This window comes from Conger conger, chromosome 7, assembly GCF_963514075.1.
Source record: "Conger conger chromosome 7, fConCon1.1, whole genome shotgun sequence".
Taxonomy (NCBI): Eukaryota; Metazoa; Chordata; class Actinopteri; order Anguilliformes; family Congridae; genus Conger; species Conger conger.
Genome location: NC_083766.1, coordinates 2,604,753 through 2,622,063, shown reverse-complemented (window position 1 = coordinate 2,622,063; position 17,311 = coordinate 2,604,753). Strand labels below are relative to the sequence as shown.

The 17,311-nt window shown below is 40.7% G+C and overlaps 1 long non-coding RNA gene across 1 annotated transcript; it reads right to left on the bottom strand.

Annotated features, from left to right (window-relative positions):
• Positions 1–694: 694 nt before the first annotated feature.
• LOC133132182 (uncharacterized) lies at positions 695–1,360 on the bottom strand. Its single transcript, XR_009709086.1, has 2 exons — positions 1,324–1,360; positions 695–1,167 (listed from the first exon to the last, which is right to left on the bottom strand). It is a non-coding gene; the product is annotated as an uncharacterized LOC133132182 (long non-coding RNA).
• Positions 1,361–17,311: the final 15,951 nt, after the last annotated feature.

Sequence of the window (17,311 nt, the reverse complement as noted above, 5' to 3'; positions counted from 1 at the left end):
AGTGGCAGAAGACTGAATAAGTCTAAAAAATAAGTTGAATAAATACCTAATAGTGTCCTCACTAAGTGTATATACAGTACAGGGAAGTCATTTGTTGGCATGAGAGTGATTGAACACTAGGCGGCGCTGTTAGCCCACTTGCACTGTCCCCTCCCAAAGTATTGGAACAGCGAGGTCAATTCCTTTGTTTTTACTATACACTGAAGACAGTTGGGTTTGAGGTCAAAAGATGTACCTGAGACAACAGATTGGAATCTCAGCTTTTATTTTCTGGTATTTTTTATCTAGATTTGTGAAACAACTTAGAACATATCACCTTTTGTATCAGACCACCCAATTTTCAGGTGAGCAAAAGTACTGGAACATGGGTAGGTGGTTCTTGTTGCCCAGTCCTGTTAGATTGAATGGTTAAATAATAAATATTTCTGAATGTCTACTCTTGGTTTTAGCCTTGAGTTTTGCCAGTGAAGACTGCATTAGTGCTAGAAAACATGAACCAACATGAAGACCAGAGAGCTGTATTTGGCCATTTTGAACCTTATAAAAGAGACCAGTGTATATTTTCTAAAGAACTACATTATATAAAACATTGTCGAAAGACCATATAATATTTTCGAAAGAACTTATCACACTCTGTGAATAACATTAAAAACGAAATTATTTAAAAAGGTTTTGAAGCTGAAAACAAAACATGTATATTTCGTTTTATTTATTAACAGAAAACTCTTTAACAGACATACAAGATAAGTCAATTAAGCAATTAAATGATCCATTATAAAAATTAAAAGCAAGAGCTTCATTGATACATTTCTTGCATTCAGCTGGTGAAAGGCACTGTTTGTATCCTTCAATAAAAAAACGTTGACTGGTTCTTCACTGCCAAAATTATTTTAGGTTTATCTTTGTCATTCCTTTGCATAAGTGATCGAGACAAATGGCCACTTCCCCATTTCATTAAAATGCCACCTTTCTACATCAGCAGATTAACCACAGATAAGTTCTTCATGAAGAATTACCCGAAAGCCTTAACTTAAAAAACAACATGTAATTATTTGAACAAATGACATCTGCAATAAAATGAAACTTCATACATTTTCTTCAAGTTCTGGTTGTCAGGGCCAACCCTGAATAAATCACAGAGTCTTCCTCAGTAGGCAGGGCTTCAGCCTAAATGAAAGAATGTTTTAAAAGGCTTGCAGCCACAGATATGGCATTACATATTTACAAGACTTGCAAAAAAAACTTGTGGTTTTGTTTTAAATGAATGAATGAATGAATGAATGAATGAATGAATGAATGAAGAGGGAAATGAATAGTACTTACAGCACAGAGGGCTGCTCTATAGTCGTCTGTTTCTGTTTAAAGATAGAAGAAAGCGGTGGATGAACATGCCGTGTAAAAATACATTTCAACATTTCCCTCTTCGCCCCGCAGTCTGGCCAGTGCGGTCAGATGGCAGCGTAGCACAGACAGACATGCAGACAGACATGCAGACAGACATGCAGACAGACAGACAGACATGCAGACGGACATGCAGACGGACACGCAGACGGACATGCAGACGGACATGCAGACGGACATGCAGACAGACATGCAGACAGACACGCAGACGGACATGCAGACGGACATGCAGGCAGACATGCAGACAGACATGCAGACAGACAGACAGACATGCAGACAGACATGCAGACAGACACGCAGACGGACACGCAGATGGACACGCAGACAGACATGCAGACAGACACGCAGACGGACATGCAGACGGACATGCAGGCAGACATGCAGACAGACATGCAGACAGACAGACAGACAGACATGCAGACAGACATGCAGACAGACATGCAGACAGACAGACAGACATGCAGACAGACATGCAGACAGACACGCAGACGGACACGCAGGCAGACATGCAGACTGACATGCAGACTGACATGCAGACAGACAGACAGACATGCAGACAGACAGGCAGACAGACACGCAGACAGACACGCAGACAGACATGCTGACAGACAGACGGACACGCAGACGGACAAGCAGACGGACACGCAGACGGACGTGCAGACAGACGTGCAGACAGACATGCAGACAGACATGCAGACGGACATGCAGACGGACACGCAGACGGACATGCAGACAGACACGCAGACAGACACGCAGACAGACATGCAGACAGACATGCAGACGGACATGCAGAAAGACATGCAGACAGACATGCAGACAGACATGCTACCTTTTCTCTTTTTAAAATGCACTGCTGTGTAGTTCACTGCATCTTCATTCGGGGTTCCTTCAGCACCTGAAATAGACAGAAAACACAAATACATTTTTTAGCATTTTTAAAGCCAGTGCACAAATAACTGTGTAACTGTGTAGCACAGACATCACATGCAGACAGACATGCAGACGGACATGCAGACAGACATGCAGACAGACATGCAGACAGACATGCAGACAGACAGACAGACATGCAGACAGACATGCAGACGGACACGCAGACGGACACGCAGACGGACATGCAGACGGACATGCAGACAGACATGCAGACGGACACGCAGACGGACATGCAGACGGACATGCAGACGGACATGCAGGCAGACATGCAGACAGACATGCAGACAGACAGACAGACATGCAGACAGACATGCAGACAGACACGCAGACGGACACGCAGATGGACACGCAGACAGACATGCAGACAGACACGCAGACGGACATGCAGACGGACATGCAGACAGACATGCAGACAGACAGACAGACATGCAGACAGACATGCAGACAGACAGACAGACATGCAGACAGACATGCAGACGGACACGCAGACGGACACGCAGGCAGACACGCAGACTGACATGCAGACTGACATGCAGACTGACATGCAGACAGACAGACAGACATGCAGACAGACACGCAGACGGACACGCAGACGGACAAGCAGACGGACACGCAGACGGACGTGCAGACAGACGTGCAGACAGACATGCAGACAGACATGCAGACGGACATGCAGACGGACACGCAGACGGACATGCAGACAGACACGCAGACAGACACGCAGACAGACATGCAGACAGACATGCAGACGAACATGCAGAAAGACATGCAGACAGACATGCAGACAGACAGGCAGACAGATATGCTACCTTTTCTCTTTTTAAAATGCACTGCTGTGTAGTTCACTGCATCTTCATTCGGGGTTCCTTCAGCACCTGAAATAGACAGAAAACACAAATACATTTTTAAGCATTTTTAAAGCCAGTGCACAAATAACTGTGTAAAAATATTTTCACAAATGATTACGAATATGATTCATACTAAATTATGATTAAAAAAAAAATTTTTTTATATCATAAAAAATTGTCTTGGACGGCAAAAATATGTACTGTAGCTCATTTGTGCGGGAAATTTACATTACATTACATTAATGGCATTTGGCAGACGCTCTTATCCAGAGCGATATACAACAAAGTGCATACCCATAACCAGGGATAAGTGCGCTGAAAGACCCTAGAGCAGGGGTCAGCAACCCCGGTCCTGGAGAGCCGCAGGGTGTGCTGGCTTTCGTTGTTACTTGGCATTAATTGATCAATGAAAGCCGTTAATTACACAGTTAACTCACCTCACCTGGTTTCTTGGGTCTGAATCGGTTGCTTATTTTAAGGTGGAGACGAAAGCCAGCACACCCTGCGGCTCTCCAGGACCAGGGTTGCCGACCCCTGCCCTAGAGGGAAGTACAATTTCAACTGCTACCTGTACAACAAAGATAAGGACCAGGGCCTATTAGATTTTTTTTTTTTTACAAATAAATAAACAAACGACAAAGCAAAAGTGACCAAACTTAACTTTCCAAACAATGCTTACCTAGCCAAACTAAAAATACCGATACACAAAAAAGTAAATCACAGAAAAACAACAATTAAGGTTCACAGGGAGGTAGGGAGGGATGGGGAGAGGTGCTGCTTGAAGAGGTGCGTCTTCAATTTGCGCTTGAAGGTGGGAAGAGATTCTGCTGTTCTGACCTCCACAGGGAGTTTGTTCCACCACCGTGGAGCCAAAACAGACAGTAGTCGTGAGCGTGAGGTGGAGGTTCAGAGAGGGGGAGGTGCCAAGCGGCCTGTGGAGGCTGAACGAAGAGGTCTGGCAGGGGTGTAGGGTCTGATGATTACTACTAATTACTATGAATAAATACTACTGTTTTTCTTTTTTAGATGCAAGGCAGCGTGAAGCACAACTCCTTCATTAGGGCTTTTTTCCTCAGCTTGAGCTGAATTGTATTTCCAAAACACAAATAAATGCATTTTTAACACTTGTGAACACATAACGGAGTAAAAATACTATTTCTCATGGTTTTCACACATCCCTTCTGTGAGATGCTCCCCTCTGCTCCTTTGCACGTGTGGTGTAAACACACATCCTCATGTGGGTTCCTGCGTACAGCACTGTGCTGGTTCTGGTCCTGTCTGGATGCTGCATTTGTGCTCAAGTCTCCTGGGAAAATGCAGTCTCCACGTGTATTCAGGTGTCTGTGCTGTGCGTCCGCTAACTGAGGAATTAACCTGTTTTACTTGAGATTGTATTAATGTGTAACTGTGTTGTGCCTTTGTATTGTACTGAACATTATGTTGTACTCTCTGCCTGCTCCTCCCTTGGCCAGGGCTCCCTTGTAAAAGAGACTCACCTGGTTAAATAAAGGAGAAATAAAATAAATAAATAAACCGTCTCTGGCTGCTGGCTAGCCTACCTCTGCGGGGCACATTTTGCCCTTTATACATGAGCACTGAAGATGGTTTTCTGACTGCACTGTATGTTTACTGCACTTTTCGTTTTGGCACCTTTCTGTTTTCACCCAATATTGAAGTACTTTATTTGATTTATCTCGGTTTTTGCATTTTTCCTTTTTTGGAGTGCAAGTGTTTTCTTGGTTTTTATGGACATTGACTTCAGAACCACACACCCATCATCCTTATCATTACTGTGATGCAGATATCGTATCTATTCTGTTTATCAGTGCAGGGAAAATACTACCTTTGTTCTTTTTAAAACGATCGGAAGCATAGTGGACAGCATCATCGTTTTGGGTTTGTTCAGCACCTTGAAGAGAGAAGAACAGACAGGAAACACAAATGAATGCATTTTATGGCTGAAACCACAACGCTTTTGGACACATCACTGTGTGAAACAAATAAGATCCTAATGCGGCTACACTGGGGCTCCAACCACCCACCCCAGTCAAGTAAATACAGCACTATACTATAAACTAGTAAAAGGCTAAATTCCTATTAACAAACTTTTTCTTTTATTTGACTTTACACAGGCACAAAGTGAATACTGCACAGCTGACTATCTATTATTGGATCATATTTTACAGGAAAGACTTACTGCCTCACTAAAAAAATCTAATGCATAATTTTAACATAACCCGGGCCCCTGTTTATATGCCACACACAAAGACACTGACACACACAAACACACTGACACACACAAACACACACTGACACACTCAGATGTGATACATACACACACACACACACAAACACACACTGACACACACAAACACACTGACACACACAAACACACAAACACACACACTGACACACACACAGATGTGATACACACACACATACACACAGTGACACACACTCAGATGTGATACATACACACATACACACACTGACACACACACAGATGTGATACACACACACATACACAAACACACAGTGACACACACACAGATGTGATACACACACACATACACACAGTGACACACACACAGATGTGATACACATACACAAACACACACTGACACACACTCAGATGTGATACATACACACACATACACCTTGCACATACATCAGGTACAGAATACATAATTGATCATAATTGATTAACTATCAAGAGCCGCGGTGGGGCAACAGGCTAAGACGCAGCAGACTTGCGGTTGCAGTTCGCTGCAGTTGCACACCGGGGACCGGGGTTCGATTCTCGGTCCTGCCAAAAGCCAAGTTTGGCCGGCTCATGTGGAGCAGCCTAATTGGCTTGCTGCTCCAGAGGGAGGGACTTGGCAGGGTTAGTGGATCGCCGCACAAAAAAGCACCTCGAGCGCCTCGGAATCATGGTTACCAGCATGTGGCGAGACGGCTTGAAGGCGTGTCTCTCTCGTAGGGCCACCGAGGGACGGGGTGTGGGCGGTGCATCTAATACTAGCTCTAATTGAATTAGACGGGGTACAATTGGCCACCAAATTGGGAGAATAAAAGAGAAAAAATCCTAAATAAATAAATTTAATAAAATTTGATTAAATATGCTGGCCAAAATTAGATAAAAGCATCATAAAGAAAATTAATGAGGCTTGCATTGAATGACAAATATTAAAAATAAGTAGTGCTGTTCCTTACCTTGATGTCTCCGATGTCTCATTTTTATATAGATTATGAGCACAGTTGCAAGGCACAGGAGAAGACCAGCGAGACAGACCAGGGAAAGAGACAATGGACTGATTCCTATGAAAATAACAAACAATGATTAATAAGTCACAAATATAGGATAGGTGCACACACATGTATTAACAATACATGCATGCATAATGTACATACGTACATAAATACAAACATGCTGAACAATATGTACACACACACCTGTAGTTTCTGGTTGGTATGTGACAGTCCTTCCCTTTCCTCCAGCAGAGAGCCCAGTGGGTTGGTAGGGTTGTGTGGGTTGCGTGGTTTGTGTGGGTTGCGTGGTTTGTGTGAGTTGTCTCTTTATCGTCAGGTTTAACGGCAGCAGGGCTCGAAGACGGTCCTTGTAAAACACGGCACACACCCAAGCGCTCCGCTTCAGCGTGACGTTTCTCACCGAGAACTCAATCCCGAACCCGTCAGCGCTGGCGAACTTCTGCTGACTTTCCACCTCAATCCACAACAGTTTGGTGCCCTCTTTCGCGTGTGAAACGTTACAAACCACGGAGCCATTTTCTCCCTCCATGAGCTCCGCAGGTTCCTGGTACACTGAGGACGCAGACAGGCACAGCGATCTCATTGAAGATGGCCACATAGCATAGGTAGCAGAGGCAGGATGCACCTGGACAATACAACTTCCTTTACAGTTTAAGTATGTAATGTTGGCTACATTCATCAAGTAGACAGACCCGTGTGACATATCAATACACAGTAAACTGTTTAGACTTAGATAGACCCGTATAACATGTAAATACACAGTAAACTGCTTAGTTTTAGAAAGACCCTTACAAAGAATAGATCGAGCCCAATAAGGATCACAAAATTAAAGTTAAAACTAAATTAAACACTGGACATTTCATGGAATAGTATTTAAATTCCACAAAATGGCATTTGTTCTTAATGAGCAAGTACATTACCTGCGAGCATTCATGAAATAGAAAAGGGATTTACTGGGAGATCAAATTAAATTTTCATTTTCATCATTTTTAAATCTTTACATCTTACTACATTTTAAATGCATTTCTGCAGTTCTTAAATAAGCATAACTGTGGAGAATGTACAATGCCTGACATTACCATCAACTGTAATTATTTCATAATTGCATGTTTTGTCAATTCCGCGGTCTTTACACAGAACGCATCGGTAGTGTCCATGGTCTTGCCAAAGCAGCGGGGAGATGCGCAGCTCAGATTTGTTGTCAGTCCAATTCTTTACTTCAGACCGATTTCCAATGAGCGCAAGATCCGTGCCACGCCGTTTGCAGGAATCTCCTTCAGAAGCCGTCTGTTCCCGCCTCCAAAACCCCTCAAGCTTCGCACCGGACAGAGCTTCACAAAAGAGCTGCAACGGGCCTGTCTTAGGGCGTCTGAACAATTCATGTGTGAGATCTGTTACACCTGGAAAAAAATCACAAACACTTACATATACAGTATATATGTACAGTTAATATACAGCGGCTTCAGAAAGAATTTAGAATCTTTCACATTTTACACACTATATTGTTTCATTTTAAATGGATAAAAATTGTCGTTTTTGCAAATCAATCTACACGCAAGAACCCAAAATGGCAAATTGAAAATATGTTTTTAGATACTTTTGCTAATTAATTCAAAATATAAAAGTGATATTTCTAATTTAAATAAGCACTTTATTAGGAATTTATTACACTTTATTTTTAGACTTATTTGTTAGGCTACTGCTGTAGCCTCAAAATTACTTGAATGGTTATTTGACCGCTTTTCAGCTCATATTGTATTTACCATTCTGTATTTCCAGTTTCACCTCAGATTTTTTATCTGTTTCATTGACACAGTAGTACAGCCCCTCGTTCATCTTCTGAACATTTTCCACCAGCAGATACGCAGTGTTCTCCAACACCAACGTCTGGATGTTCCTTCCCCGTTTCACGTTCCATTCCCACGTTGGTTTAAAACTCGTCTTTGATGTGCATCGTAACGTGGCGTCCAATCCCCGTGCTACTCGGACGAGTGGAACTAGGGGGGACAAAAATTCTAATTGTTATCATGCATTCGCAAATAATTCAGCCAATTACATGGTCAATACACGCACAAACCAATTCTTGAATTCGGATGAAAAAATTGCATTTCAAAACCTGAAGGCTTTTCACAAGAGATGATCACTAATCTGAATCCTGTTAATCCTTAAGATTCTCGGGTCATAACTCACCTTTGGGACGAACATGATAATATCCTGGTGAAAAAAACAACAGAATCCAGCAGCCGATGGCATAACGAGGAATCATTGTCCAAAACTGAAGGAAATTCTCTTGGTGTGATGGATTATGGGTTAGGCGCAGTATACAGCGGAACACCACTCAGCAGGAGGTGGGCGCAGTAAAATAATTTCTCGCGCTCAGGGATATGTATTTATACGTCACAGTAAGAACACTTCCTTTCATCACCTGATAAAACAAAAAAAGATTCACAAACAGCCTGCTTGTCATCCATTGACTTCAAAAGCAAAATGTACTTTTAGCAGCAAAGTTTAATTCATAAGTTTGTATTTGCAATTGTATTTCTGTTTAGGTTTGCAGTGGCTGATTCATATTCTTGATTTTTAACTTCAGGCTATGGGCTGATTAAGACTAAAATTAGAAGCAACACCACTGCAGAGGAAGTGATTGGCCACCCAGGCATAGAAACAAAAGCAGAAGTACAAAAACTTTTGCCTTAGTTATTGAATTAATATTTCTCAGCAGTGTAAAAGAGTAATCTATAAGAGTATGGTCAATGTCAAATGGACATTCACCCAAGTAAACTCAGGTGAGGTTAAAGTTATTTTCTGTATTAAGCACAATCTGCACCAGGACCTAGCAGTTGGGAAAAAAGACTGTTAACATAATAATGAGAAATTCAGGATGATTGCGTGTTTAACACTTGTAAAGGGCTGTATAGAAAACAATGGAACACACGTTACACTACAGGCATTTGGCATACGGCCTTATCCAGAGCGACGTACAACAAAGTACACACTCAGAACCAGGGACAAGTGTGCTGAAAGACCCTTGAGGTTCCAAGTTCCAAGTGCTAGAAGTGTAGATCTATAATTACCAAAGATTACACCATTCCACAGTTAAATATTTAAGTGTGAACCCAGAAATTAATGTCATGTAAACTTATTTTCTAAGGGAGACAGACAGGGGTACATTCTTGTTACATCAAGCATATGGTGTGTGCTGTATGTATCAGACAAACACTATGGTGTGTGCTGTATGTATCAAACACTATGGTGTGTGCTGTATGTATCAAACACTATGGTGTGTGCCGTATGTATTAGACAAAAACTATGGTGTGTGCTGTTTGTATCAGACAAACACTATGGTGTGTGCTGTATGTATTAGACAAACACTATGGTGTGTGCTGTATGTATCAAACACTATGGTGTGTGCTGTATGTATTAGACAAAAACTATGGTGTGTGCTGTTTGTATCAAACACTATGTTGTGTGCTGTATGTATTAGACAAACACTATAGTGTGTGCTGTATGTATTAGACACTATGGTGTGTGCTGTATGTATCAAACACTATGGTGTGTGCTGTATGTATTAGACAAACACTATGGTGTGTGCTGTATATATTAGACAAACACTATGGTGTGTGCTGTATGTATTAGACACTATGGTGTGTGCTGTATGTATCAAACACTATGGTGTGTGCTGTATGTATTAGACAAACACTATGGTGTGTGCTGTATGTATTAGACAAACACTATGGTGTGTGCTGTATGTATTACACACTATGGTGTGTGCTGTATGTATTAGACACTATGGTATGTGCTGTATGTATTAGACAAACACTATGGTGTGTGCTGTATGTATCAAACACTATGGTGTGTGCTGTATGTATTAGACAAAAACTATGGTGTGTGCTGTTTGTATCAAACACTATGTTGTGTGCTGTATGTATCAGACAAACACTATAGTGTGTGCTGTATGTATTAGACACTATGGTGTGTGCTGTATGTATCAAACACTATGGCGTGTGCTGTATGTATTAGACAAACACTATGGTGTGTGCTGTATATATTAGACAAACACTATGGTGTGTGCTGTATGTATTAGACACTATGGTGTGTGCTGTATGTATCAAACACTATGGTGTGTGCTGTATGTATTAGACAAACACTATGGTGTGTGCTGTATGTATTAGACACTATGGTGTGTGCTGTATGTATTAGACACTATGGTGTGTGCTGTGTGTATTAGACAAACACTATGGTGTGTGCTGTTTGTATCAAACACTATGGTGTGTGCTCTATGTATCAAACAATATAGTGTGTGCTTTATGTATTAGACAAACACTATGATATTAAAAAGTTTATTTCACAATTACAAGTACATGTTAAATCATCTTACCTGGTTTCCCGCTTTCTGTAACTGAAGAATAGATTATTTCTCTGTACACTGGAAATACAACTTTGCACATTTCTACAGAGGTGACATTAAACAGAATCAAGTCATTTCAATTGGACATTGTAACTTCTTGCTTTTTACCAAAGACGAGCTCTTGCAAAAGTTTTAAATAATCTGTCAGAGCAATTACAAAACTGAAGCTCTTTCTGGAAAAAAAAACATTTATGCGTAAACAATAAAAGGAAATCAAGTGAATCATGGTCCAAGACCACATGCTGCAAGTGTCCACATATAGATTTAAGAGGTGTGAACCACACTAGAAAATAACATTTCCTGCTGCAACAGTGTGAAAAATACCCCTTAGCCCACTTTCCGCTTTTTAAAAACATTAGTTCAAAAGCAGGGCAGCATATTCAACATAGACACTCAGTGAGCACTTTATTAGGAACTACTGTACATCTACTTATTCATGTGATTATCTAATCAGCCAATTGTGTAGCAGCAGTGCAATGCATAAAACCATGCAGATACAGGTCAGGAGCTTCAGATAATGTTCACATCAACCAACAGAATGGGGGGGAAATGAGACCAAAGTCATTTACCACCAATCACACCACCAAAAATACACTTGATTAGTTAAATCAGTTGTGTGTGTTCCAGAAAACCTTGAGCTGAGAAACACTGCTCGAGAGTATGCGGACAATGGTGTTAAAAACAAAAAACATCCAGTGAGCAGCAGTTCTGCGGGCAGAAACGCCTTGTTAATTAAAGACATCAGAGGAGCTCAGTGAATATACGTACAGGCACAGCTAAAAATTGCTCAAGGTAACAATTCTGCTGGAGTCAATTGCAGGCGAAGATCATGAATACATACTTCAGATATTAATAAATCAAGCCAATAAGTCAAACATGAAGAACTGGGTGCAGGCTACTGTAGCCTGCTCTCACCCAACGTATGAACAAAGACAATTTAGAGAACAAGTTAGAAACAAATGTTCATGTTCCACAAAATAAGCTTAATGAACATCCCCCCATCATAATCCAATCCACTTTCTGTGAATGCCAATCAATAATATTGTCAAATGTTTTCACTTAATGTTTAATAATGGAAAACAAGGTAGTCTTGAACTTTTTATTGAAAAACAACACCAAGGAAAGACTCAGATATACCCGTATAACATGTTAATACACAGTAAACTGCTTAGTTTTAGATAGACCCTTACAGAGAATAAACAGAGACCAATAAGGATCACAGAATTAAAGTTAAAACTAAATGAAACACTGGACATTTCATGGAATAGCATTTAAATTCCACTAAATGCCATTTGTTCTTAATGAGCATGTTCATTACCTGCGAGCACTCATGAAATAGAAAAGGGATTCACTGGGAGATAAAATTGAATGTTTTTTAATCTTTACATCTTACTACATTTTAAATGCATTTCTGCAGTTATTAAATAAGCGTAACTGTGGAGAATGTACAATGCCTGACATTACCATCAACTGTAATTATTTCATAATTGCATGTTCCGTAAATTCCGCGGTCTTTACACAGAACGCATCGGTAGTGTCCATGGTCTTCCCAAAGCAGCGGGGAGATGCGCAGCTCAAATTTGTTGTCCTTCCAATTCTTTACTTCAGACCGATTTTCAATGAGCGCAAGATCCGTGCCACGCCGTTTGCAGGAATCTCCTTCAGAAGCCGTCTGTTCCCGCCCTGTCTTAGGGCGTCTGAACAATTCAGGTGTGCCATAGATTACACCTGGAAAAAAATCGCACTTTAGCCTGATACATATACAGTGTATATGTACAGTTAATATACAGCGGCTTCAGAAAGTATTTAGAATCCTTCACATTTTGCACACTTTATTGTGTTTCATTTGAAATGTATAAAATTGCCGTTTTTGCCAATCAATCTACACGCATTAACCCAAAATGGCCAATTGAAAACTTACTTACTTATTGGATACTTTTGCATATTCATTCAAAATATAAAACTGATATTTCTCATTTAAATAAGTACTCAGACCCATTGCTGTGGCATTCCAAATTGTGTGCAAAAAGTGATGGGGTCTGAATACTGAATATTATTACAGCAAAAATGACATTCAAACGTAACACATACTCAGCGAGCACTTTATCAGGTATTTATTACACTTAATTTTTAGACTTATTTTATAGGCTACTGCTGTTCCCTCAAAATTATTACGGTTATTTAACCGCTTTTCAGCTCATATTGTGTTTACCTTTCTGTATTTCCAGTTTCATCTGAGATTTTTTTCTCTGTTTCATTGACGCAGTAGTACAGGCCCACGTTCATCTCCTGAACATTTTCCACCAGCAGATACGCAGTGTTCTCCAACACCAACGTCTGGATGTTCCTTCCCGGTTTCACATGCCATTCCCACGTTGGTTTAAAATTCGTCTTTGATGTGCAGCGTAACGTGGCGTCCAATCCCCGTGCTACTCGGACGACTTCAACTAGTGGAACAAACACTCAAATTGTTGTCATGCATTCGCAAATAATTCAGCCGATTACATGTTTAACACACGCACAAACCAATTCTTGAAATCGGATGAAAATATTGTGCATTTCAAAACCTGAAAGCTTTTCACAAGAGATGATCACTCATCTGAATCCAGTTAATCTTTAAGATTCTCGGATCATAACTCACCTTTGGCAAGACCATGATAATATCCTGGTGGAAAAAACAACAGAATCCAGCAGCCGATGGTATAACGAAGAATCATTGTCCAAACTGAAAAAAATTATCTTGGTGTGACGGATTATGGGTTAGGCGCAGTACGCAGCGGAACACCACTCAGCAGGAGGTGGGCGCAGTAAAATCATTTCTCGCTCTCAGGGATATGTATTTATATATTTATCCGTCACAGTAGCAACACTTATTTTTATCACCCGACAAACCACACAAAAAAACTCAAATACAGTCACAAAAAGTCTGCTTGTTATCCATTGACTTCAAAAGCAAAATGTACTTTTAGCAGCAAAGTTTAATTTATAAGTTTGTATTTGCAATTGTATTTCTGTTTAGGTTTGCAGTTGCTGATTCATATTCTTGATTTTAAACTTCAGACTATGGGCTGATTAAGACTAAAATTAGAAGCAAAACCACCGCAGAAGTGAAGAAGGCACAGAAACAAAAGCAAAAGTACAAAAAATATTTGCCATAGTTATTGAATTAATATTTCTCAGCCGTGTAAAAGAGTAATCTGTAAGAGTATGGTCAATGTCAAATGGACATTCAGCCAAGTAAACTCAGGTGAGGTTAAAGTTATTTTCTGTATGAAGCACAGACGCAATCGGCACCAGGTCTTAGCAGTTGGGAAAAAGACTGTTCACTAGACATGCTAATAATGAGAAATTCAGGATGATTGCGTGTTTAACACTTGTACAGGGCTGTATATAAAACAATGGAACACATGTTGCACTACAGGTATTTGGCATACGGCCTTATCCAGAGCGACGTACAGCAAAGTACACACTCATAACCAGGGACAAGTGCGCTGAAAGACTCTTGAGGTTCCAAGTTCCAAGTGCTAGAAGTGTACATGTATAATTACCAAAGATTACGCCATTCCACCATTACATATTTAAGTGTGAACGCAGAAATGAATGTTGTGTAAACCTATTTTCTTATTTTCTGACAAATACTATGGTGTGTGCTGTATGCATTAGACAAACAGTATGGTGTGTGCTGTATGTATCAGACAAACACTAAGGTGTGTGCTGTATGTATTAGACAAACACTATGGTGTGTGCTGTATGTATTAGACAAACACTATGATATTAAAAAAATAATTTCACAATTACAAGTACATGTTAAATCATCTTACATGGTTTCCCGCTTTGTGTAACTGAAGAATAGATTATTTCTCTGTACACTGGAAAAACAACTTTGCACATTTCTAAAGTTGCTTTTTACCAAAGACGAGCTCTTGCAAAGTTTTACACAATCTGTCAGAGCAATTACAAAACTTAAGCTCTTCCTGGAAAAAAAAAAACATTTATGCGTAAACAATGAAAGGAAATCAAGTGAATCATGGTCCAGAGGTGTGAAGAGGTGTTAACCACACTAGAAAATAACATTTCTTGCTTTGACAGTGTGAAAAATACCCCTTAGCTCGGCACTGGCCTCGTCGAGCACAGGTCACACCATATCTAATGCAGCAACCTTTCTGCTTTCGTGTGTGGTTTTTTTGCATAGCGCAACACGATAAACAACTTTGTATGAGGCCATTTGCGATTTGGCAGCTACCGACGTGGCTTTTAAAAAGCGAGTTTGCTGCTCACGATATTCGTCAAGTTTTCTTGAAAAAAAAAACTGAAGTGGCTTATTCACATAATTGTGATGCAATGTTTCGAAGCGTCTTTTTCATTTACAGGGTTTCATGCTGTACGTTGCCAGAGTTTTTAGACAGTAAAACACATTAACACTGAGTCTGAGAGCTAGATATGCCTTGTCATACTTTCTAGACTTGAGTTTGAATGAGCCGTCGCTCCTCACTGGCTTTCCCTGTCAAAAATGTGTCCATCTTCCATCGATCTTACGTTGCACTGGCCTTTTTCTGCTCCACAAATCGTGCCGGCTTGCTAGCCGTACAACATGCTGTTGACTCTTGTTCCAGTGTGTTATGCCGCGCCCCACTAGCATTACCTCGCCCCACAGTTTCAGAACCACTGATTTACAGAAACGCAATAAATAAATCAATAAATCGCTATTAAACATTTCAGCAAGACAATGAAGAGGTCCTCCAAAGTAAAGTGGGTCACCCGCCATATTTGCTTCATATCTGTTAAGATATGTGTCTTGGTTATGTACAAACATTGTGTTTACAAAAATATTAAGTTGTCATAATTTGGACCAGCAAATTCTGTGGACCATTGGGGACAGAAAATCATAACCAAGTAGGAAAAAATATCCGCTGAATAAAGCACGTATAAGAGAGACTGTAAAGGTGATAAATTATTATCTATATCCGGTCGAGCGATTTGACAAGAGGGATTCCACGAGTGCTGATCATCAAGACGAATAAGAGGAGACAGCTTCTGTTTAGCGAAAAAATAATAATAAAAAATAAAATAAATATTTTTGACATTTGGCACCAGGGCATGCGCACCGGTTTCCTAAACGGGAAGGAATTAACAGGCATTAAAATATATATATATGCATCCCCCTGGTGTTAGTGTACAGTACGACATCAATGGAACATTTTTACTGTAACATATCCATCCACTGTTCTTACACTGTAATTGATAAATTGCTAACAAAATAATAATAATAATAATAATAATAATAATAATAATAATAATAATTAAAAATAATAAATTATATATATATTTGTAAAAATAGAATCCTGAAGTGACTATTTGTTGGAGTCAAATAAATTATGAAATCATAATCCGTTGTCTCAATCAAAACGTATAGACAAATAGTTTATAGGTTACCACAGCTGTTGTCAAAAAGCAATATTACACTCGAGAGCCCAGCTGACAGACAATACATTTCCATTTCCATTTTAGTCATTTGGCAGATGCTTTTAATCCAAAGCGACTTTCAAGTGCATTGGTTCTTCCACAAGTTAAAGCATCACATCCATAACTAGTAAAATACACGAAGTGTTGTTCTAAACATATAGTCATCATAAGTGCATTTTTTTTTTTTTGAGGATAGACAAGAGGGATAGGGATATCAGAAAGGGGGGGGCGGGGAAATCAGGAGGGAGGACTAAGGCACAGTTTGAAAACGTGTGTTTTTAATCTGCGTCAAAATAGGGGGAGGGATTCTGCTGTCCTGACAGTGGTAGGCAAGTCATTCCACCACTGAGGAACCAGAACGGAAAACAGGCGTGAACGTGCAGCTCGACCGCCAGGTTCTCGTAGAGAGGGAACCATAAGGCGACCAGAGCTGGCAGACCGGAGTGGTCTAGCTGGGGAGTAGGGAGTGATTAAGGATTGTATGTAAGGTGGGGCAGTCCCCTTAGCAGCCTGAAATGCCAACACTAGGGCCTTGAATCGGATGCTTGGCCAGGTTGAGCTTCAGGTGGTGGGAAGTCATCCAGGTGGTGGGAGATATCAGCCAAGCAGGCAGAGATTTGTGTGGTGACTTGGGTATCGGGGGGAAGGAAATAAAGAGTTGTCATCGGCATAAGAGTGATAAGAAAAGCCATGGGAAGAGATAACAGAACCAAGAGACATGGTGTATAGCGAGAAGAGGAGAGGACCAAGAACTGAGCAGCCAGAATGCAGCAGCTCGTCTGGTCTTCAACCTTCCCAAATACTCGCATGTCACCCCCCTGCTTACTTCCCTCCACTGGCTGCCTGTCATGGCTGGCATCAAATTCAAAACATTGGTGCTAGCCTTCCAAGCAGTTAAGGGGTCTTCCCCAGCTTACCTTCAAAAAATCATCAGACCCTACACCCCTGCCAGACCTCTTCGTTCAGCCTCCACAGGCCGCTTGGCACCTCC